Source organism: Cavia porcellus, unplaced genomic scaffold (genome assembly GCF_034190915.1).
Source record: "Cavia porcellus strain 051 isolate PalLab524CR breed Dunkin Hartley unplaced genomic scaffold, mCavPor4.1 scaffold_13, whole genome shotgun sequence".
NCBI classification, from domain to species: Eukaryota; Metazoa; Chordata; class Mammalia; order Rodentia; family Caviidae; genus Cavia; species Cavia porcellus.
Window position 1 is genome coordinate 8,250,833 of NW_026947496.1, and position 24,997 is coordinate 8,275,829.

General features: G+C 47.1%; 1 long non-coding RNA gene across 1 annotated transcript; it reads left to right on the top strand.

Moving 5' to 3' along the window:
- Positions 1–651: 651 nt before the first annotated feature.
- On the top strand, positions 652–21,175 carry LOC134478393 (uncharacterized). The gene is made up of 3 exons (XR_010051012.1): positions 652–1,081; positions 11,919–12,041; positions 20,890–21,175. It is a non-coding gene; the product is annotated as an uncharacterized LOC134478393 (long non-coding RNA).
- Positions 21,176–24,997: the final 3,822 nt, after the last annotated feature.

Below are 24,997 nucleotides of genomic sequence, written 5' to 3' on the forward strand. Positions count from 1 at the left end.
AGGAGAGGGACCCATCTGGGCGGCTGCCATGTGACAGACCCAAGCTCTGGGACCGCTTTGCCCACCTGAGATCCGGGTCCACATTCCCGCTGCGAGGAAAGGGAGGAGGCCAGGGCACTCGTGGGAGGAAGGGGGGTTCCTCTCAATCACCCTAAGAGGAAACACCTCCGAGTCTCTACTCTCAGGCTCCCTGTGAAAAGCAGTTAGCTAGGCTCTTGGAGGCCACCTTTCCTTTCCTGGTGTTCAGGAAGGGAGAGAAAACACGAAGAAGGCCTGCCTTACAGTGCTGGGGGTCAGGGCGGCCCACTCGCCATGCTGGGCTGGGGCTCCAGCAGGAAAGTCAGAGTCCCTGGGTGTTGTAAGGATCATACATTTCGGTTAAAGACCTTCCGCCTTGGGATAGGAACAGGGTGTGTGTGTGTGTGTGTGTGTGTGTGTGTGTGTGTGTGTGTGCAGCAGAGACCAGGAGTAGGCTTGGAAGACACAGAAAATGGAGCGGTGGGAAAGGTCTAAAGAGCCTTCCTTGTCTGCTCTGGCTGATTTTGCTGCAGGTGGGATGTGAAATCTGAACTGTTTACCCAGCTCCTATTTCCATGTACTAAGAAAAACAGAGGCAAGCTGGGCACAGAGCTCTAACTGAGCTCCCTTCTTTTAAGCTCCAAACCACTTCTTGAAAACGGACCGTTAGATCTTGGAGGAAGCCGTTTTCCACCAGCCCGAGCGGGCCTGGAGCAGAGCGTGTACCACCAGCTGAGAAAACAAACCAGAGAAAGAGAAAGTACACTCTGGTGAGCAGGCCCTAGGCAAACACCGCGCGCCCCTCTGCCCGGCTCTGCACCCCCGGGCTGGCTGCAGCGGTGGCTTTGGCAGTGCGCTCCTGAGGCTGAGGCTGGGAGGGGACCCGCTGCCTCGGAGCCACACAGCACACAAAGAGATTTACGGTCTTCGACTCCTGACTTTTATTTAATGAAAACCAGAAGTATAAAATCGAGGCAGCAAACATCACCAGGACAGCAAATAAAAGGGGAGAAGAAAGGCAAAAGGATCACACTTCGAACACAGGGCCCACGTCTGTGCACAGGTATTCACAGCTGCAGTCTCCCAGCCACACTCCCGAAGGGTCAAGGCCACAGGAGGGCGGAGGAGCGGGGCGGGGCACACCACCCTCTCATCCAGGGCCCCTGGCCGGGCTCACTGGGAAAGGCTGGATTTGGGGTGAAATCCTAAATAGACCTTGTAAGGATTTTTCATCTTCGGCTTAAAAATGCTTGTGCTTTCTAAGTAACTTTTTAAATATTTGCTTCTGGTTCCTTACATACTTCTGGGGAAACAGTCGAGCTGAAAGCTCCCTCATGCTGAAGAGCACATTACGGGCACCCCGTGTGAATGTGCTGGGGTCCATGTGAAAGGGAAAATATTCGTACTTTTCTTATAAGTAGCTAGCAATTTGAGCTAAATCTGACGCTCCAAACTCTTAGCCGTAGTTTCCAAGTGGGTGTTTCTTTTTGGTGGGGGCAGTCTATGAGCCTTCCGAATGACGGCATGCGCCTTTGATGGGCAGTTCCTTCTACAGAAGGGTAAATCCTGTCTTGGAAGCCACAAGAATTTCTCCTTTTTCAGTACTCATACCTGAATTCTGATTCATCGCTAAATTCAGGTGGAAGCTATCACATTCTTATAAAAATACTCCACAGTCATGCCGAGCCTTTAGGGGGAAAAAGTCTAGATGTTTTATTAAACATTTATCACTTTTTTGGAGGGAAAGAAACTTTATTTTCCTCTCTTGAGGAATTACCCAGAAGCAATAAAATGCTATTTTATAACTGAATATCCCAGTTTATGTCTCATGGAATGAAGCAAAATAAATACAACTCTAAAAATACGGTCATGGTCCATATATTTTAAAAAGTGTTGTCACTGCGGACCGGCGTGGCTCACATATGTTACTTTCATGTTAAACCCTGTGCAGTGGGTAGATGTCCCCCCACTATTGGTGCTGTTTTCCCCTGTGAACTGTCTGACTTCTGTCCTTCCATTTCTTTAGTCAAAAGGAGTAGAAATGGAAATTTCTGTCATATTTAAATAGCAAAATGTCACCAAACTCCAAGAGTAATTCCTAGGAATTAATTCGTTTTTCCTTTCCTCATCTGACTTACCAATTTTCCTTCAGTGGCTTCATTTTTATTTTTTTTACAAGTTTTGCTTTCCCTGGGGTCTCCAGGAGTGCTGCTGAGCAATGCCCCCCCCCCTCTACTGATCGGTGCAGAGGAAATGGATGTGGGTCCGAGGTTTCCTTCAAAGTAATCTGGTGGAGGATCCAGGAAGGGGCTAAGCCAATGATGGGCAATGATGGCAACTCTCAGAGCTTTCGTGGTGCACGTGTGCCACAGGTTCACCGTACCAACTCTGGGAAGAACCACCTCGGTCCAAAATGAATTACTATTGAAGCTGTCTTTTGGGCACATGACTTTTATTATATTATTATGTTTTAATTGTGTTTTCTTGAATTGTCTCCTGGATTTTCTTATCCCTTCTACCAGACCCTGGGTTGTTGATCTGTAAGTGTCCACATTGTACCCAGTTCACAATCTCTGACAGTGCAGAATCTGGAGGTCTTTCTAAGGAGATCTCAACACTACATGACAACGTTGACCATGCTGTGTGTGTGTGTGTGTGTGTGTGGTTATCTTTGCCTCTGTCAGGTCTATCTTGGTTAATTTTCTCTTGTTGCTCAGACAAAATACCTGATGCTCAAAATGAAGGAAGGAGAGGTTTATTTAGTTCATAGTTTGTGGAAGTTTCAGTCTATAATCAGATGGTTCCAGAGCAGAGTGGCGTGGCACAGGGATAACACTTCCAGACAGCAGAAGACAGCACAGCAACAAGAGCAAAAGAGAGAGCCTCTTTGCCTCGCTTACATTGTACACAGGTCACCCCCATGCCTTACAGGGTGTTATGGGTTGAGAACTGGTGATCAACAACGCCAGCTGGATTACGTCAGCATGGCATTGACCGAAGATGCTCCACCTGAGGAAAGTTGCCAGGATAAATAGGTGGAGAAGAAGGGTGGTGTAGAGGGTTGAGTTGCTGTCTGATCTGTTGGTTCTCTTGGAGAAGCCTTGGTCCTCACATCGAGCATTGCTTCCTGGCTCCGGAGGGGAAGACATATGCTGCTTGGTCTCCAGGATGAGCTCATCACGCTGGCTTCCTGGCATGTACCCGACTGTGCTTGTCTTCGGAGGAGCTTGGGGCCTCCGTGTCGTTGAGGACAGCTGTGGTGCCTTTCAGGACAGCCCTGGTCTTTGTTGTGAGTGTGACTTCTTGGCTTCAGCGTAGAACCCTCATCCCACTAGCACAGCTCCTTCATCCTGCTGGCATAGACTTTCTGGCATCCACTGCTGACCCTTGGGTCTACCCGGCACGGATCTGTAAAAGAGACTGGCATGAGTCCTTCTTGTGGGCTCTGGACCTCGTGGAGGCATTGTCCTGAGCTCTGGATTTTTATCCGGACTCATGTGGGACATTGCCGTGGGGTTTAGGCTCTTGACTAAATAATCTATGTCTTTGGTGTTGTGGATAGATTTCCTGCATTTTCCTGTGTTAACTTCCGTGACCATTATAAAATATTATAAACTCCATGTCCTGATTAGAATTGTTCTCTGTGTACAACCCCCGAATACAACACAGGGCAAATGTGGCACTCACAAAATCTCCGTGCTGTCCTCTTGCACAGGATAAGGATGTTTACAAAGTAAGAATCCTGGCTGGTGCTGAATCTTTCAGGTAAACCTCTAAACCCTTCAAGTTGACACAAGTTGATAAAGCATAGCAGAGTCCTACCCAGAGCCCCAGCCAAGGAGAACCAGGCTGAGCGCAGCAGGAGTCCCACCTGCTTCCCTGCGGGGTCTGCTTGCGCCTCCCTTGATTTTCTTTCACAGTCCTCTTCCCATCACCTCTCTTCTTCTTTTCTGTTTGCACTTGTTGGATCCTCCTCTAACTTACGAGGGAGAACCGTGCCGTATCTCAGTCTCAAAGCCAGACTTGCCAGCAGCTGTCAGGTGCGGATTGGCTCTGGTGTAAGAGAAATCTACTCAACACACGGTGCAGGTGTCTACACACAGCCCATGCTTGGCATGGGATGGAAGAACGCGGAGGAAAAGAAATGGAACTCTGTCTACACTGGAGATTGGAAATGCTCAGGGACAGGGTAGCCACATGAAATCAGAGTGCAGTGCGGCTCTCAGCCTCTGAGAGTGTCATTCTGCTGGCCTCTTTGTAGTACGGCATCATAGTAACACTGGCTTCTGTTCCCTCCACATAAGGGTCAGGTGAACAACTAATAAAACAGATCATAGCATCAGCATTCCGACTTTCTTCAACAGGCAAGATTGACAAGCTAGAGTAAAAAGAATATTATTAATTTGAGGCCTTTTGCTTTTACCTCTGTCTCTTGTAGTTTTTTTTATTAGTATGTTTGCTACATAATTATATTGATCATGGGCACCTGGTACATGCATTTGGTATTAGCAGCTCCAAATCCCCGCATTTGGGGGAAAATACTTGTGGATAGCATGACCAAGACCTGATGCTATCCATAAGCAAAAGACCTGATATTTCCAACACTTTAGTGTGAGCCAGCAATGAAACACCATTACTGAGAAACCAGCAAGCTCTCAACAGTGTTACATCCTCCAGATCCCGGGAAATGATTGCCCCGTGTTAAGGGTAACACACTTTAAGAAACATACTAACAAATTTGGGAAAATCCTGCATGAGCTGAAGGAATCCAGAACTGATACTTTATAAGGAATCATAACTTCTTGTGCTCCTAAAAGGAAGCAGGATGTGTTGGCAGCTCCCCTAGCGGGCAGAAGGTGCAGGGAGAGCTGGGGAGACCGCAGGATGGGCAGCGCTGGGGACCAGAGAACACACAGAGAAGAGCTGGGGAAAGCAACCCATCAAGCCACTTATAAATAAATTCTGGGCTCACTCCTGAGCCACACAGAAATAAATCTGATCCTCGTCTGCGCACAAGGGACTTTGGGAGCTGAAATAGCGGACCACTGCCTCTGACCTGGAGGTATGGGGTGGATGGAGCACTGCAAAGGCCTTGAAAGCTGAACTAATCTTAAAACACAGGCCAAAGATGGTGGGCTGGAGCCGAGGCCCAACATGCTTAGACTGTGGTTGTCTCCTGAAACAAAACCATCAGCATTGTCCGTAGGATTTAAACAAGTCCCAGAGTCTCATAACAGTCACGATGTCTAGGACACAACACAGAACTATGTAGGGTGAGGATGGATGAGATCTCAACTCAGATGACAAAAGGCCACCAGCAGATATTAATGAGAAGACACAGATTTAGGAATTACAATGACAGACCTATTAGACAACTAGTAAAATGTTCCAAAAGGCGTTTGTGAACATGCTTGAAAGGGAAAGATGGTATTAAACTGTATAATAACTAATAAACTCAGTGGTTGGGCTTATTACCTTTATTTCTAGATTAATTTATTTAATTGTAAATTTATATAATTTATTTGTTAGAAATGGCTGTTTTTGAGAGCCTATTTGAAAATTCATTAGTAGTGAGCTCCCCCCCAAACTGGTAAAAACTAGCTTTTATAACACAACTCACATTTACCACGAACAGGTTATTTTAATGAACAGCAAAATATCCCTCCTCGTGGGACTTAGAGAGAACCCAGTATAGCAAAACGCATTGTGACGGACCCAGTGAGAGATGAACATGCCTTGCTAAACACAGTTAACTTGCGGTTCCGCAGATACACCGAGGGTGGTGGTGGGCAAAGCGAAATTCGCCCCGTGCAGGCTGAGCCTGTGGCTCTGCAGATTTAATCCGCTCCACCTCTAGCCCTCATTCTTTTTGCTGTCCTTTTTCTATACCTCCTCACAGGTCATGGCATGAAGCAAGCCTCAGTATTAGTAATTTTTAATCGATAGTAGCAGGTTTAAACTCTGGATTAATAAAATTTTTGAAAAGGCGTATTCCCCTCTGGAAGCTGAAAGGGGCGTCTCTTATTGCTTTTCCCAGACTCTTATAATACACTTATGCCTTTGAAAGTGTCCCTCACAATATTCATACTCCTTGCAGCTATTAAATCACACAGAAGATGGGGAGTCTTTTCTAAGTCTGGCAAAGCCAAACTTTTTGGTGGTCATGCCCCTGGAATTTGTCCACATATCTCCATCTGTGTTGACCTTCCTCCCACCACTTAACTGCTGGAGCCCCAGTGCCCTTGTTCAGGGAGGAGGGACAGCCACGCAGTTAGAGACGCTGTGCTTCAGGGCCCTGTCCTCAGATGCACCATCGATCACTCATGCGCTACCATCTGGGTCTCTGGACCTCATTTGGGAAATACTGCTTTTTATTACTTTGGAGCAGAGTACTATGTTTATGTCAATGAAAATCATCCCTACACTATAGGAATTTGACTCAATAGCTAATTCCTCTTCATTTGCACACAGCTGTTTTACCTGTGTTGACAATTTTCCTGAAGAAAAACGTTGCCCTTGTGGAGTTAAGGCCCCTTTCAGCTTTGCCAGGGTCCCGAGATAAACGGCGTGCTAGTGCGGTTGCTTTGCAGTGAGCCAAGGCCTGCCAGAGCTGCGGTCCTCCCGCGACACTGGATGTTACTGTGAACTTTCACAGGCTGGGCCTGAGGCTTCGGCTAGATGGAGAGAAAAACAGAGGAGGCAGCTGGTTTCAAAAACTGCAGTCATGCCTGTCCCCGTTTGAGACTCCATATTTTAATATAAAATACTTGAGCTTTGTAATGAACCTCAAAGGAGAAGCAGACCGCTGCTAGACACAGCATCTTGCCATTACTTTATGGGCATTTTCCTTGTAACTGGGGCTCTAGCAAATTGGATTTAAGGCAGGTTTGCTCGCCCGCTTTTGGATGGCCGAAGTCAGGTTACTGATGTGCTGTCTGCAAAGTGTGGCAATGGTCTGCACACCCAACAGTGTCCTTGGGCTGCGATGTGCAGTCGGGAGCCCTGACGTTATTACTGTGCCTCTCTTCCGTGCAGGGAAGTGCACAGAGTCCCCAAACACAAGGCCTGGGCTTAGGACTTGTTGACTTTACAAAGGTGTGAAAGTCATAGCCTCCAGTAGCAGCCGTACGTTGAATGTTAAACTGGGACCTTTCCCGGGTTAGCGATACGGGGTCTGGTCTTCTGCCGTGGCAGCAGCCCGAGGCCCCAGTCACCCTGCAACTGCAAGTGGGGTGGCCGATGCCCTGTAGTGGAAGCCACGCAGCTGGCAGAGCAGGGCTGTTTGGTGCATTATCAACCCGCGATCGGCTTATCCGAGTGTAACTCAGTCTTAAGACAAGGACAACTGCAGTATATTTTCTTTCTTTAGATTCTAGGCGTTTTGGACTGTGTAGCATTATTTATTTTTTTACTGTTCCTAAAATTTTGGTCTCCTTGGTGGAATAAACCCATCCTGGGCGCATCCTAACCCCTAGGCAGCTGGCTGGGCACATGGGCTGGTGTGTGAGTAGGAATAAAAATGGAAGGTGGGGTGGTGTCTGTGGTTCTTCACAGGGCTCAGTGCCCAAGGAAAGTGTCTCCCCTCAGTCAGTGACATGCTTGCTGCCGTTAGATGATAATTAGTGTTTTCGGGGGAAAATAGTTGACAGTTGGAGTTCCTCTTTTCCTACCCAAATCCAGAAAAGGATTTTGGATTTAATTATTTTGTTCTAATTAGGTCCATTCTTTTGGCTCTGCTTCAAGAAAAGTAGAGTGAACTTTTTTCCAAGCCAGAGTTTGGGGGCTGCTAATTTTCTCAACATTTCAGAGCCCTCAAAATCAACAGGGGTAATAGCGACTCAAAAGAAGTAACAGTTGGTTTAGGGGGTGATCCCCAAAAATGTTCCCTGTTTGTATGGATGTTGCAGACACATGCATGGAACCCCCGCACTGTGTCTGAGGGCTAGGGGAGTCGCGGGAGATTTATCTAAAGTGTTGAAATGTTCTCTGGAAAGATGATTCTGAGCAAAGGCTGAGAAATGCAGTTCTAAGTGGGTAGAGTTTTGGTAACTTGCAATTTGTAACACTAATCACAGTTACCAAAACTCTGACTCCATTTCATGCTCAAGAGTACATTAGGCTGGCCAGACAGAAATGTTAATTAACTTATTAATTGCCAGTTTTAATGGATGAAATATATCTTCCTTCTTCAGCTGGCTTGCACATTGCTGGTAGTTTATTCACACCTGTTTACGTTGCTATGTTGTCTCTGTAAATAAAATACACTCTCACCACAGTGAAAAACGTCAATATAGCATTTCTAAAAAAAAAGGACAAATTCTAGGCCATTTTTTTGGTAACTATTTGGTTCAACACAAGAAAGATATTTCACTTGCAATCAGTTGAAAATTATCTTTAGTCTACAAATATGCTGAAATACATTAAAATATCTGAGTAGAATCTAAAACTGCTGTTTTTGTTGAGTGAAGAGCTAAAGAAAATTTCTCTTTTGTGCATAAAAAATTATGTTCTCCTTAAATCTGTGATACCAGCATTTGTCCAAAAACAGTTCTGTTTTTCCACAGAGGATTGTCCAGGCTCGGCATAAGAAAAACAGAAAATTCTATTCAAAAGAAAACATAGATCTAAGCCGTATATTTAAAACAAAGAAGATAGCACTTTCCAAAGTAAATGAAAAAGAGTTTATCTTATTTTTCTCAGAAAGAGAAGGTTTGAAGCTAACCCATTTATGAGTTCAAAGTCATGAGCAGATTGGTGAAATAGTGATAGATCCAGTGTATATTTTATAGTAGCGTGGAATTTAAAAAATAGAGATGGCTACAATATTATTACAAAGCATAATAAATACAGAGAGTAAGGTCATTGGAGTTGATTTAAACAAATACCACAGTGCAGGAGGCACCCAACACTGAGAGGCAAAGGTTGGGAAAATGGTATTAATCTGCTGAGTGTTTTAAACACCCTCTTCCTCCACGATTAACATGAAGATAAGCCAAGCAGGGCCAGCTTTGCATTTTTCTTTTGGGTCAAAGGAAGTCACTGAGATATAGTTTCATGTCCTACTTTGAAAACGGAGGGCTTGGTTGTTATTATGACTTAGGCCATGTTTTTGGTGGATTATACTGGGAGAGAAAAGTTGCTACAGTGCTCAGAACATTTAACTCCTTAGGAAAGTAACACCGTTTCTCAGACCTCAGGTGAAGTCCAAAAGGCCGCTTTCTCAGCACAAAGTCTGAGTTGAGGGGCTGGGTTTGGGGGTGTCTGTAGCATCCAGCTTACAGGTAGGTGGAGCAGACACTGAATTGAATTAGGCAAGTAAGTCTGATCGTGACTGTCTCTTTCGTGGGAACGGTGCTCATCTTTGTTAGGGCTTGATCTAAAACGTCCTCCAAAAGGCTCTTGTGTTCACAGACTGGGCTTTTGGAATACTCCTGGATCATAAGGTGCTAGGTTCACCAGTGGATTAATCCACTTCTGGGTTCAGAGTTGATGTGCTGTTAGGATGTGGGTGTGGTTAGAGGAGGGGTCACTGGAGATGGAACCCAGAAGGGTGTACTCTTGTCCTCGGCCCTGACCCTTCTCTGGCTTTCCCCATTCTTCTCTGCCTCCTGGTTGCCCTGAGTTGTCAGCTGGCCTTCACTGTGGCCTTCTGCCATGGTGCCTAGACATGGGAAAGCTGACTATGGCCTGAATCCTCTGTGACCGTGAAAATAGACTTCTTCTCCTTCCAGTGGTGGGTGTCAAGCAGTTTGTCCCGGCAGCAGAAAAGCGGATCAATACATTCTTCGTCAGAAGCACTGACAAAGAAGGAAGCATTGTAGACAGAAGTTTAGGGGAACTAACTTTGCATCTTTCCACACTGTCCTGGAGTCATTCCAGAGAGCTGCGGACTTCAGTGAAAACCTTTAAATGTGCCTCAGTTCTGTTTATGTCAGATAAATGCTTCTGTGGTCTTTCTTTCTCTTTCTTTCTTTCTTTCTTTCTTTCTTTCTTTCTTTCTTTCTTTCTTTCTTTCTTTTTCTTTCTTTTCTCTCTTTCAGGTCATAATGACCAAATGGACCTAGCCAATGACTTAACATCATTTAGAATCGTTTCCTAGCCCATCAGTGGCCAGACCGAGGCTGCTTCCAGGTGCGAAACTCTGGACAGTGCTTGCAGTAGGTGCTCAGTAAGTAGCAATTCCGCATCCAGCTCTGCTCACACAAAGGTCACCATGTGAACAGAGACCCAGTCCACCTATGTCAACATGAGTCAGTTGTTTGTCCCAGGGAAATTTGCCCACAGAGGATGAGGCTACAAATTGAGAACTAACTTCGCTGTTTGCTTTAGGAAATTCCTACAGTCAGCTTATTGGAGAAAGCAGCGTGAAGGTTCACTGGCAAACAGCTTGCTTATTGGAACCACAGCTCACTTCCCAAGACAGTTTACTTTAAGACAGTGCTTCAGTTGAGTTCACCAATCCTAAGTGATCAGTTTCCAAGTTTTTTGCCTGGAGAAGCCTCCAACAACCTGAGTCCGGAGCTCAAAGCCCTAGAGATGGCTCACTTCTGACTTTGCCCTTCTGAGACACTGCCCAGTTCTGTCCAGGTGCTGTTTTTTTCTCACTGCAGTGAGCTCAAATATATTTAATTTTGCTTCACTAACAGTTAATTGACCTGTGGGACTCAGGGCACCCACAGTCCTCATTACACTCTGAGGTTTAATCACTTTGATTTATACCTTATTTGTCAGGCGGGTCCAACAGCTCCCTTCACGCTGCTTGCCTGAGCGCTCACCCTGGGCTACTCTGGTATTTGTCTTCTCATCCTCCTCCTCCCTCCCTTCCTCCTCCTGCCTTCCTTCCTGCTGTCTTAGAAGGGCTGAAGTGTAGTACCTTAGAACGTAGTCCCTCAAAAGGTACTTTAAAACAAGTAGCTCACAGTACTAAAAAAAAGGAAACTCTGCAAATCTTGTTTACCTAAAAATTTTTTTGCACTTAGAAATTTTTTAGTTTAACTGTTTTCCTTTTTAATCCATTCAAATGTTTTTAAAACAAATTTTATATATTTATGGGTTATGGTCATATATATATATATATATATAAAACATGAAATTAAGCAGATTAGTTTTGTCCCCCCTCAACCTATTTTGGGGGAGACGAGAGCACTTGACACTTACTCTTAGCAGTTTTGAAGCTTGCAATACATTATTATGAGCTGTAGTCAATCTGCTGTGTGATGGATCTCAGAAATCAATTACTTTGCCTGATTGCACTGCTGCACCCCTTGCCTAGGAACCCCAATTCGCCTCTCCTTGCCCACCCTGCTCCCAGTCACTCTGCTGTCCTCTTAGTGAGTGTGACCCCATATGCTGCTGAGACCGTGGTGGGCTCTGGATCCCTCCCCTTAGCACACCGTCCCCCAGGCGCATCCAGGTCATCAGAACTGATGGCCTCTCCTCCTTTCTCTCAGGATGGGTAGCAGTGATTGTGCACAGGGACATTTTCTTCATTACTCGCCTGTGTTGGTGGACGCTCAGCTCAGTTGGTCTCTTGGCTGTGGTGAACAGCGATGCACTGAGCACGGGTGGAAAGGGCCCTGCCCATGCTGACCTGGAGCCCCGTGGGTATACACCCAGGAGCGACAGTGAGATTGCTGGGCCCTATGCACCTGTAGTCTCAGGCTTTTGAGGAACCTCTGAACTGTTATCCTACAGCTGTCCTCATTTACCTTCTCACCATGTTTACAGGGGAGCTCTGGTCACCACGTCCAGGCAGGCTGCGATTCTAAGGCAGCAGCATGACGCAGAGCCCAGAGAGTGCCGTGACTTTGGTTGCCTTTGCTTGCAAGTCTTAGGCATCACCTCATGCCCCACTCCCTTGGCAGCTAGGGCAGCCTGACTCGGGGTCCTTTTGCCCGCAGGACACCTGTTTGCTCCTCATTCTGCAGCACCTGCCGGTCATTCCCAAGAAGAACCCCAGGAAGCAGCTGGAGCTGGATTCTCCGTTCAACTGGCCAAGATGGAAGCGGAGCCCCGAGCAACAGGTGCCGTGTGTCGGGGTGGTGCTGGGCGGGCCCCTCGCTCTGCCCCAGGTGTCTCTCTGGAGCTGGTCGATGGGCGGCTAATTGACTTTCCCTCGTGTGACTTGGGCTGAATTCTGTTGTAGTCACCAGCCTGACTTAATACAAACAAGACTCCCTAAGCTGCGTTTTCCATCAAACAGAATAATAAGTCAGCCAAATCATCTCCATCTGGCTCCTGGCAGCAGCATGCTCTCTAAGGAAGAAAGAGGAAGAAAACCCATGCCTCATATTTTTTAAAACCTTTACAGCAGGCACATAAATGTATGCAAATTCATAGGCTTTTCTTTCTATCTGCAGGCAGCATCGACAAGTGGAATTTTAAACTGGAAGTTCTATAGAGACGGCATTATAGTCCTTCCCAATTTGGGTGTCCCTGGGGTGTCGGAGGTCGGGTTGCCAGATTTAGCAAATCAAATTAGAGGGAGCACAGCTAAAATTGAATTTCAGATAAACAACAAATATGTTTTACACATAAGTATGGCCCAAATATCACCAGACATTTGCTATTTATCTGAATTTCAAATTTAACTGCTGGTTCTGCAGTTCCATCTGGCACCTCTCCTTGGGGTTCCTAAAAGTGCTTGAACTAAAGCCAGGTCTCCTTACTTGTAGTTCTAGGGTCTTTGAGCACACCACACGCCTGCTTATGCTTCTTAAATCCATTTATTGAGTTACCTGTGTGGTAGGGAGTGGTGTCAGATTAGTGAGAAATTACAAAAAAAGTACTTTCCCCTAGCAGCGAAAGTTTACCTTGGGAATGAAAAAGGCTAGGATTGAACTGGGTCTTTAGGGTTCGGGCTGCAGGGAGGGAATGCAGAAGTGGCTAGCAGGGATCTTAGTGAGGCAGTTGAAAATAATATTCATCCGTCACAGCTCGCCTCAGAAGTGTGTCTTTCCACCATTTGTGCCAGGCTCGTGCTCTGAAATGCAGTCAGTCTAGTTCACGACACCCTGCTGATTGTGGCCAGATGTGAAGTCGCTGTTTTCTATATTTTATTGCTGTTATACTATCTTTACACTGCTGAACAATGACATGTAATGAAACCCCTAATGTACAGTAGTCAAAGGCATCACGTTACAAAGTCCGCGAGCCCTGTGTTCATCTCGAGAGCATTGACGGTACTGTCCAGGTTTGTCCTGGAATGAGCTGTGCACTCATTCATCTCGCTGTCTTCAGCTCAGAGCCCTACACTCACACTCGGCAAATAAAAAGCAACTTCTGGGGAAAATACGTCGATGTAGTTATTGTTCTCATTATCCTACATCATGTTCACATTAGAGTCCCTTTTCTCCGCAAAAGGAAGTGTTCCTGCAGAGCCTTTATGTGACACACCAAGTACAGCAGCGCCCTCCACTGTCCGTTCGGAGGAGTGCAAGCTTCCCTGTGCAGGACAGGAAGGAGGTCACTCTACTTAGAGGCAGACTTCCTCATTCTAATTAGAGGCAGATTCCCTCGCTGTTGGCAGCACAGGCCTTCAAGTGCCGGCACGTAACTGGTGGGAATTATGCCATTTTTCTTAAATACTAAAAACAGCGTGAAGGAGTGTCCATTACCTCTCCACAGGAACCAAGAATCGCCTCTAGTGGGTTTCACTCTGACATCGTTGCAAAGGATGGAAGACCCTTTACCTTGATTATATTTTCCCTCTGCTTTATATTGAAATAGATTCTGACAGACCAAAGCAAATTGGAATCAGATGAGTTCCCAACAGTGGGGAGAGGAAGCCGGGTTTGTGCGCTGACCCTGGAACCACAGGCTTCGTGAATTTCAGTTTGCTTTGAGCTCAGTCCAGCAGCACCTGAGAATCTACCCACACTATCCCGGCCAGCTTGCCTAGAAGATGGAAGTGTCTGTCTGTAGAGAAAATGGTCTTCAAGCTGTGACTTCTCCCCAGCGGGACCACCACTTGCACGGATCTCTGGTCTCATCCCAGAAATGTTCTTGCATCTGGGAGAGAAACCTCCAGGGTTCCAGGAGCTAGGGGCCTTACAGCCAACCTGATTATACCTATGCCTTTGCCCTTCACAGGTCCGAGGTGACTTATCTAAAGTCACTGAGTCATCTCTACGTAAATATTTTGTTTCAATTTGGTGCAGTACTGCTAAAAACGTCTCTGTTGTTAAACCTCTTGTGGGTGGTGATGTGAATTTTCGGGGAGATGCTTCCTAAGGGACCCACTACTGTGGAGGAGCCCGGGGGGTGGGAGCTCAACTCTGGCCAAGGCGACTGAAGCGTTTGGTTTTATTGCTTTCTGAGTGTGTTTGATTCTTGGAGACATATGAAGTCACACTCCAAAGAGAGGAAGGGTTAGTTTTGGTCTGTTGGTGAACTGTTCTTCCAGAACACTGTGGAAGAATGTGAGGGGGGTGGTGCGGAGCATACTTAAGGCAGGTCTAGAATCAGGTGAGAATTCTTTCCTGGCTCAGGTGGACATTGTAGAATCAAGCGAACCTTCAGGCCAAATTAATGTGCTTAACACAATGGGGACAATATTATACTAAAATTATTCTAAGAGAAGTAAACTATAATAACTCAGGCTATTTTTCTTTCATAGACTAAAGAAAACTATTAAGTTTCTTAGATTTCATCTTCTGAGTCTTAGATTTATAAAACCATGATATAACAAAAAAAAAAAGCAAAACAAAACAAGAAACTTGAGTTGATTCTCATTTTAAAGGTCTTTAAAGTTTCTTCCTATTTGGGCCACACAGCCAAGTGTTTCTAATAAATTATGGCCACAGACTTAAAGAAACCAATCATTTGTGGACGGTTGGGTCTTACAAATCTAGCCTGGGAATCCAGTTAGAAATGAATTATCACGCCACCCTCCTCCCACCCTGGGTCTATTTTGTCACTACTGTTACTCGGGAAGGTAGCCGAGGGGCAGTTTTGCCTCTGGCTTTCTAAAACAGTGCTCTGTAGATGTCTTCTGTGACCAATTTCCATAAAGTTCGTTTAGCAGTTCAAACTTTATTAAGACTCTTGACAAAAACAGCTGCTAGAATTGCACAGGAATGTAATAAAAAACACAGAGTCAGAAACAACCAGTCTATTAAAGCAATATCCACAGAGGCCAAGCCCCCTTCAGGGGGCAAACTGATCCCAGAGGCTATCCACACCACACAGATCCCCGAATGAACGGGCAGACAGCAGGACACCCAGGCCCAGTGGAGGTGCCGAGCTGGAGCCGCCTGCCATCCCTGGCTGATGACCCAATTAAGGTCCGGGCAGGGCGCCAAATAAAGACTAGGACAAGTGGGGAGGGGGAGGCACGAGCGTGTTAGAAAGACTGGAGCAAGTTCACTTTATGTTGGTTTTATTGTGCAGTAAAAAAAATCCTCCGGCACGTACTCATTTACTAAAAAGAAAGCAGTAAAGATTCAGTTGGTTGTAGTTTCCATATTAGCATGAAGGGGCACAGAGCGGAGTGAGCCCAGGGCCCTGGGGGTTTTTGGAAATCTTAGGGGGAGATTCCAGATCTGAATGTTGAGCCACAGTAGGAATTCGATTAGCTTCGACAGTCCGCTGTTGTTGGGCATCTGTGATCCTGGGCACACCTCTCGGAGGTGCCCGAAGGCTTAACAGAAAGCACCCCAGGCATTCCAGGGGCAAAGGGGACACCATGCTGATGCTGCTCTCCACACACCAGCCAATAATCAGAAGATGGAAGACTGGGAAACATGGTGGTTTTTGAGGATTTGAGGCATGTGATGAGGCTGGAGTGACACCAGAGGAGGCGAACACGAGTTACTTCTCTCCCCTGGCACTCCCCCTCTCCCCAAAGAGTGGTGGAGAGGACCTTTTCCCCGAGATTTGGGGGACAGACTCTAAGCATCAAAGTAGGTGAGGGACAGACGCGACGGAGACTGGCCTGCAGTGGCCTCCAGAGGGTGACTTTGGGGGTCTTGAGAGGGACTCACCCATGTAGAACCCTAACAGGATCTGAGTGCCCCAGCGATGCACGGGACTGATAGGAACACAGAGGGCCGCTTCGGTCAGCTCCCAGGAAACGCAGTTGTCCTGATTTCCTCCCCTGTTCCTGTTGTCCCCAGGTCTCCCGAAGTGGTGGCCCTGCCACTTGCTTGCTAGTTCATCCATTCACTTCATTTCATTCAGCAAACACGTCAGAGCTTCTCAATGCAGGCAGTGGGGACGGAGGGAACCCGCGGCCCCTGTCTGCAGGGCTCCAGAGTTCAGACAGAAGTGGAAGAAGCCGGCCTGTGTTGAGTGGAGACACAAGGAGGAAAGTCAAGTGACTCCGAGTTGGGGTGTGCTGGGTGGGGGTCATGAAAGGGTTTGGAGATGCGGTGAGAACGGGCTAAGACCTGAACAGAGGGGGAGGAGGCAGCTGGGGTCTGCAGGCTGAATGGCTCCTGCACAGCCCTGTGGAGCTGGACTTGGGCAGGGCCTGTGGGGTGGAGGGAGATGAGGCTGGTGGTGCCCCAATTGGTCCGGGACAGAGGACAGCCTTGCTGGTGACCACCCGCTTCTCCCTGCCCGCCAGCGTTATGTGAGGAGGACTCAGCCTCCTCTTGCTGGAGGCATCTATTCCGCTCGCCACTTGCTCCTCATGTTTAAGGATGAGGGCATGGCTCAGTCGTTGAGAGTTACCAAGCAGAAGTGCTGTGGCATACTGGGTTTTGCATGTGCTTGTTGGTGTTCTTGGCAGACGCGCTGTGTAGACACTGAGCCAACCCCTGTCCCCCAAACACCAAAAAACACGAAGACACAGGCCACACCTGTTCTGTGAGTGCCTGCAGGAGAGGGCCAGGTCAACAGTGGGAAACCACAGGGCAGCGAGGCGGGCAGTTTTATCCTTTCCATCACCCACACCTCAGTGGACATCAGCCCAGGACGGGGTGTTTGGGTTCCTTTTAAAAGTTTTTTTAATCCCAGCACACAGGTGCCTGAGGCAGGAGGATTGCCAAATTCAAGTCCAGCCTGGGTTCCAAAGTGAATTCAAGGCCAGCCTGAAATATGCAGTGAAGCCCTGTCTCAAAAATAAAAGTTTCTTTAACTTTACTGAGAAATAATTCATATTCCATACAAATCCACCGGTTTCACTTGTAAATTCTATAGGTTTTGGTATATTAAAGTACTTTTTTAGATTGTGGTAAGATATAGGTGACAGATTTGCCAATATAATGCTCTCGAAGTGTACAGTTGTGTGGTATTATACCCAGCAAGCTGCAGTTATCACTGTCCCCATCTTAATATTTTTCGCCATCCCAGATAGAACTCTGTGGCATGGTTATTAAATAATAACTTTTCACTTTTCCTGTCCTAAGCCCCTGCTTTAATCAACTTTCTGTCTTCATGAATTTGCCTTTTCTAGATATCCCATGTAAGAACCATGTAATGTTTGGTTTCTTGGGCGTTTGATTTATTCCACTTAGCATGTTTTCGAGGTCTATCCATGCAGGAGAATTTCTCAAAAATCCAGCCCCCGCACAGGCTGAGTCCCAGTCCACTGATGTATGCCCCGCGTTTTGTTCCTCTGTTGACAGACATTTAGTTTATTTGTACTCCGTGGCATTTGTGAGCAGTGCTTCTGTGACACCAGTGTTTTGCACCTGCTCAAGCCCTTGCGTTCAGTTCCTTTGGAGCTATTCCTAGGAGTGTGTGGTGGATTAACTAATGGTCACCTTGGACCACCCAGCTGGACTGAGCACGGTGCTGGGTGTGGAAGGCCCACCTGAGGGTGGCTGCCAACAGCATAAAAGGAGAATTCAGGCCCTTGCTGTCACTGAGGATGACAGAGGTCCTTAGCTTGAGTGTCGCTTCCTGATTCCAGTGCAGATCCTCAGCCTGCTGGCTCAGATCCTTCATCCTGCTGGTGCAGACTTTCTAGCTCCCATCACTGGCTTTTAGGCCTTCCCAGTGCAGAGCCTTGGTACAGACTTGCATGAGACATTGCTGTCAGTGCTAGGTGTTTGGCTGGACTTGTGCAGGACATTGCCAGGAGATCTAGGCCCTCAGATGGATTCTTTGGTCTCTAGCGCATGGACAGGTGTCTTGCACTCCTCTGCATTTGATCTTTTGGGTGAAAACTATAAAATAATCCTACAAATTATGTGTCCTGTATTAAATCTATTCCCTTGCAAATCCTGACTACAGCAGAGAGGGTCTGCTACATAGTGTGGGGATTCTAGGTCTAGTTCTTCGAGGAGCTGTCCTAGTATTTTCCATGTTGGTGCTACCATTTTGCATTTCTGTCAGAAACATATGAGCACTGTAGTTTCTCCACATCATTAACACTTATTTTCCACATTAAAAAAATTACAGCATCTTGGTGGAAATAAAATGAGCGTTCCTTGAAGTTTTGATTTGCGTTTCTCTAGTGATGTGGGTATCATTCCATGTGAGTACTGACCATGTGACTGTCTTCCTTGGAGAAATATCTCTTTGCTTCCTTTGCCAAATTTTGTTGTTGAGTTATAGCTGTTCTTTAGATGTCTTAAATAGTCGGCCTTTGTCAGATGTGTGATTTATAAAGATTTCCTCCCATCTCGAAGATCGTTTTTTCATTTCTTGCAAATGTCCTTTGATAATGCACAACGTTTCCAAAGCAGGTTAATGGGTTTCATCTCTCTGCCCATCCCCTGCTGCCTCTGTTCTCTGGGGAGGCCACGGTCCCACGAGCGTGGGAGGGGAAGGACATTCCTGTGCCTGGGCACCCAAGGATCTTCTCTCTCAAGCTGGCTCCTCAGAGAGGCCTTCTTTCCTGAGGGCACCACCCTGCAGAGTCTAAAATTCCTCATGGCAAATTAATCATTTCCCATCTACGCAGGCTCCTTTGCAAAGGAAATATTTCAGTCATCTCCTCACTCCTGGGCAGAGTCCGGAGCCCTGCTCGGCCACCTCTGCTCCTGTGACACTTGTGTCAGGACGCCGCATTCCAGGGCAGAGACTCCCACGCAGTCCTGGAGCCCCGCCGCTGCCCAGATGAGGAAGGGACATGTGGGGTGTTTGAGATCAAGCCAGGGTGTGGGGACCTAAGCCTGCCACAAAGTGACAGAAACCTCCAAGCTAAGGTCTCAGGAGAGCAGTCAAGTTTCCTTAACTTAGGGCCGCTCAGCTAGGTTTGTGCCCACGCCTGCCACCAGACATCCCATCAGCTGTTCCCATCCCCCAGTGGCCTGGGGACAGCAGGAATGAATGTCTCCCAGGACCTGCAGTGAAACGCAACCAGAGCTTCCCACTTCTTTTGTCCTTTAAGTTTTAGTATGGAAAATTCTAAGCACATGCACACCTCCAGGTACCCATTAGCTAGCTCTGCAGTTATCCACACACGGTCAGCCCTCTCTCAGTCTCACCTGCCCCCTAAAAAAACACTGTCCCCTGCCCTGGATGGTACCATCTTGAAGCAAATCCTAGGCTGCATATAACTCATTCATAATGGCTTCAGATTGTATCTCTAAAATCCAAGACTCATAAATACAGAGACAGAAGTCCATTATCACTAGTCAGTGTGTTCGCTGTAATGCTCTGTGGACATCCCCTTTGCCCGTCATGGTTGCACCTTTAGTGGCCTCACTGATCTCTTAATTGTTCTGTGGTGGGTTTGTTTGAATCATGTGGAAAGGAGATGTTTTCACTGTATGTGGTCCACATGTTTCTTTCAGTCTATAAATCAGCCAAGTCTGGTCCTTGGGTAAGGGGCCAGCGGGCAGTGTGTCTGCGAGGTGGGGTGAATTCCTCTCCAGGAATTGTTGGCGGGTTGTGTTTCTTAGAGAACAGAGTTGAGAGAGCGTTCAGTGCGATATTCACTCAATAGCGCTTGAAACTTGTATCAAGTGAATGTATTTATATGATGTTTGTGAAACACAAAAGTGAGTTTAAAATAAAGAAGGAAATAAAGTGGATCAGACAGCATGACACACACTAGATATGAACGTGGCTTGGCGACTGGGATGAATTGTGACAGTAAGGATACGGGGGAGGCCTGGATCGCAGGACAGGACTGGAAGGACCCCAGTCAGCCAGAGGAGGACTGGGCACTGCTCGGTCCCCATGCCTGAGGCAGGACCTGTGGACGCGCCTCTCCCTGCCTGTGGATTCTGACCCTTTGCTTCACCTGCCGTGCGGCGTCCTGACTGATCCTGCTGGAAGCAGATTAGCTGTCTTCCTGAAGTGGCTAATTCTTCATCACCTCCAAGCTCTCTCTAACACTTAGTTACCTGTTAATCTCTGCGCCTTGTCTTTCCGGTTCCGTGGAGGTTCCTATAGTCACTTAAGCAGCTGGCATTTCTTACACTTATTCAATGAATAAATTCATGAAGTTGTGAGTGGGCTATAGTTTTATGTTGCTGGATGGAATTTTCCTACTGTACAGGTAATGCGTCTCCTATACGAACCTGTCCCTATTCTTTTTTCTGTTTTTGGTTTATTTTATGTCAGGAGCAGTCATGTTAGACTTTTAAAAACAGACTTTGTTTTTGGTGGTTTTAGGGTCCAACAAAATGGAGCACAAAACACAGAGCATTGCCACGTACTGCCCCCACCTCTCACGGCGGCCCTGGGTGCCCCCAGAGGATGCGTGTCCTGGTGATGAATCTGTGTCCGCACACCGTCACCCCGAGGCCATGCTGCACAGCAGGGTTCGCTCTTGGCACTGCACATTCCACGGGTTTGGCCAAAGTGAAATGGCACGTGACCACCATCACAGTGGCACGCAGAGCTGTTTAGCGGCCCTAAAATGCCCTGCGCCCTGCCTGTTTATGCTCCCCTCTAATCTCACCCTCTGCCTTTTCAGGCCGCTGGCTGTTAACTTCTCCTTCAGACTCTGCAATCTTTTATGTTTTCCAGACCACTGGGGCTCTTGAGTTTCCATCTTCAGACCCTTGAGGATTTGTGGTCCTGAGCTCCGTGGCCCCTCACTTGGACCTCAACTACACCTCTTCTTCATTTCATTGACTGCCATTGTAAGTTTATTTATGTAAGTGGAGAAATCACAAAACAAAGCGCACCACTGGGCCTGGGCAGAACAGAGAAATAAAGGAGCATATGGTAATATTGTGGTAATGACATTTTGATTGTTCAAAGAGTCATATTTTCCCCAAGGCTATGAACAAAGGTTGTTGATTTATATGGATGGGCAGTACTCCGTTGGAATATAGTTATTTATTTTCATTTTGTAATTGCAACTTCTAGAGTTAAGTCATCTCACGGCACAAGTACAGAGGAATAGCAATTAGTTAATTAAAATATGTGACTGGTATACAATTACCAGTTTAAAAATCAGTAAAACATATAAGATCTTTCTTACTTATACAAATTAAGACTGAAAGGTTATGTGGTGTTGGCCAAGGACCCTGTTGCGCAAGTCCAGGGTAATTCAGCCTCGTGTAAGGCCCCATCTCAAGCTGCGATGACGGATTCCATGACACTTATTTATGTTGACACAGAGCGATTAATCTACGCACAAATGTTTGATAATAACAGTGTATACAGCAGGCCTGGAAATAAGAGGCTTCGTTACTATTTCAGAAGTAACTTTTGCAGGGGTAAAAGCCAGAGATTGAAGAAAGAAGAAAGAAGGAAAGCAGAAGGAGAAGGAGGGACAGAAAAAAAAGGAAAAATTCTTGGCATAAATTGCTCATCGGCAGGCGATTTTCATTAAAACAGAGCTTGGATCAACTCGGGAAAGCTTGATAAATCCCTGATAAGGTGCCAGATGTTCTAATGAACTTTCTTGGGGGTTTTGCCATTTCAAGTTGATGTGTTTTGCCCAAGGGTCAAGGATTGGGATGGTCCCAGCATCTGATACTGATTCTTCAAAGAGACCCCCGCCCCCCTCGCCTCTGGACACCGGGCGCCCACTGGCGAGGCTGTGGATTGGATCAGCCTAATAGAAACTGCAGTCAGGCCTGCAAGCAATATTCCAGCTCACTCTTCCAGGAACAGTGTCCTGAGAAAGGAAGGATTCTTGGGATCTTTTAGCTGCCTGGCAGGGATGGGTATGTTTTTTAAGAGCGAGGCATGCTGTCTTCTGAAAGCCACACATTTTCAAGGCTGCTTCTTGGAGCTTTGAGCAGTGGGAAGAGTCACTTTCAATGATTTGGCAGTTACTGGCCCAGGCTCTTGGGAGTCAGAGATAGTGAGGCAGTGTCTCTTTCCTCAGAGATTTTAGGTGTCTGGACTGAGACTTGTGTGAACCAGCAAAGTCTATGATTGGCCAGAGGTACAAGCAGCAAGTGTATCTTCCCCAGCTTCTGAGGCTAACAGCCCTGCCAGCGGAGCTGGTGGTTTCCTACACCTGGGATGCTCACATGTGCGGGGGCCACGAGATCTACTTCACTCATTTCAGTAAAGAAAAATTTCGCCATTTCTCTGAATTTTGTAAAATTGACAACAGAAGGAGACAAGGGCCCTGGGGGACATGACCAAAGGTGGTTGGTTAAGTGAGGGGCTTGTGGTCCTCTGCAAGAATAGAGATTTAACTGTAAGTCCTATAGTGCCTGACTTGACATCTCTCACCTGGGAACAGGTTCCAAGTATACAAATGACAAAATGCTGTTGCCCCACTCAAAGATAGCCAGTTTTGTCACTAAACTTAGAGATATTTTACTTCAAGTGACGTTAGATGATGGTTTAAAAGAATTAGATTGTCTTCATTTAATGCTGACTACATAAAATTGGGAGGCCATCAGAAGAGTTGGTTTATGGCCCCCTTCTTAATGCTAGGTTGCAATTGCAGTGATGGACTGTGAGATCTGAATGGGGCTTAGTCCCTGGATGGTGGATCATTTTTATTTAAAAAGCCAATAGCAGTTGGTTGGTAGGGCTGCCTGGCGCCCTGAGAAGGATTCTGCGTTCATGTTACATTGCAGATGCCCAGTCCATCGACGAGGCCCACTGTGGACACGGAAATGTGGAGGGATGGCCCAGGTTCTGCTTGTCAGTGGCATTTCTTACAGAAAGGGGCAGGGGCTGCCTATAATCTAAGACTTACAGAGAGCCCCAGGGTGAGCGAGCTGAGCCGAGAAGCAGCTGCTGGAGGATGCGGGAGGCATCTGGAGGAAGCAGCTGTTGACTTGGGCACCCACACGGCCCAGCCCCGCCGTGCTGTCACATACTGTGGCCCTGTGGGAGGCATCCTGGTGCTGGCCGAGTCTGCTGTCCACCAGAGACATTTTCCTGGGGGCGGTGGTGTCAGGGAGCAGGACATGACTGAGCGGAGACAGGGGAGAGGGGGAGCTCTGGCAAAGGGAGATGTGCTCCTTGCACGCGTGGCTGGCGATTAGTCACACTTGGGTCCAGCCACAGTTCCAAACCTGGCTTATCTTTAACACCTAGTCTGTTTCAAGACAAACAGTGTAGAGGAGAGGAAAAACATCTTGGGGTCATTTGGAAATACTTGCATCACAGTTCAAGTGACAGAGGGACCCTGGAGCCAGGGAGCAGGCAGGGGACAGAGGATGCCAGGCCTCCTTGTTCTGGGCCTCCAGCTCCCTCCTCTTAGGCAAAAAGTACTTTTGGTAGACATCGCTTGCCAGAATTTAGAAACTGATGTTCGGGAGTTCTCTATCCTGTGTTAGCTCCAAACCAGGTAGTCTTTCCCCAAATTTCAAGGAAATATTGGGAATTCCAACATCTTACATCTTTGGAAAGAAAAAAATAATTTCACTGTGAGGAGTTCTATGGTAACCATGCAACAAAATTTAAGATCTGAATAATAAAAAAGCAGAATCTGTTTGTTGGATTTGAATGGAACAGAAGACCAAGCTAGGTAAGTACAGCTGTGGAGACACTAAGACACATCCACGGACTGTAACTCAGCAGTCCTGTCATCTGCCCTATCAGAATAATATTTCTGAATTCTGCTCTGAAATTTGTTTTTCCATTACCAGGAACTGAGTGAAGGACCTTTTTACCGAGCTCATTTTTATCCCATTTTTATCTCCTATTTTGAGATGGAGTCTCACTGAGTTGCTAATTGTCCAGGCGAGGTTCAAACTTGTGATTTTCTCGTCTCAGTCTCCCAGAGTGCTGGAAAGGATGGCATACACCAGCCCACAAAGTCTCTGTCATGAAATATTAAGACAAAATGGTGCAAAGAGCAGGTTTCCTGGAAGTTCTCCCAGGACTGACTGTAGCCTGCTAGGTGACTTTTTGGAATTAGGAGTCCCCTAGGCTTCCAGGAGGAGGAGCTGCTCCAAACTCCTCTTTTCTGGGGACTGCAGATTCCTTCTGCTTCTGGGGAGACTCCAGTCCCCCCCCCCTGCCCCCGGGGGCCTGATGCTGATGTCTGCAGGTTCTCATGGCTGAAGTAGTGGGAGGAGAGTTTAGTGCTATAAACCATCAACAGCCTGCAGGGTGTGCACCTGGAGCGACCCAGACCCACAAAGGCCCTGTGTTAAAGACTTGGTCCCAGCCCATGTCGGTGCTGGGAGGCGGGGCCTCACAGAGGGAAGTAAGGGCACTGGAAGCTGGCCTTCCAGGGGTTACTGGGACCCTGGATGCTTTTTGTCTCTTTTTGCTGCCAGAGTGCCTCGAGATGAGCAGCTTCCTCTGCCAAGCATGCCCAGTATGAGACACTGCTTCGCCACAGTCTTCAGGTGATGGGCCACCTGCCTCTGGACCAAGACTTCTGAAACCATGAGCCAAAGTCAGTTACCTCACAGACACCCCAACCCAGACTGCATGGCACTGCGGCCTGTCTTAGTCATCATGCACAGGACCGCTCTGCCATGATGACCCTGTGGACAGGGAGGTCCTGTCCCTCTGCTAGGCTGGCAGCTTCCTTCAGAACCCAGATCTCTCTTGCAGGTCCCACTGTGATTTGATCTGGCTCATCTCTGTGGGATGTCAGGAAGTTAGGGGACCTGTGCCCTCTATTCTTTTGCTGATCTTGGGCTAAATAAAGTTTTCTGGGAGAGCCTGTTCCTCAGCGTCTGGGGTGCAGCTCTGCAGT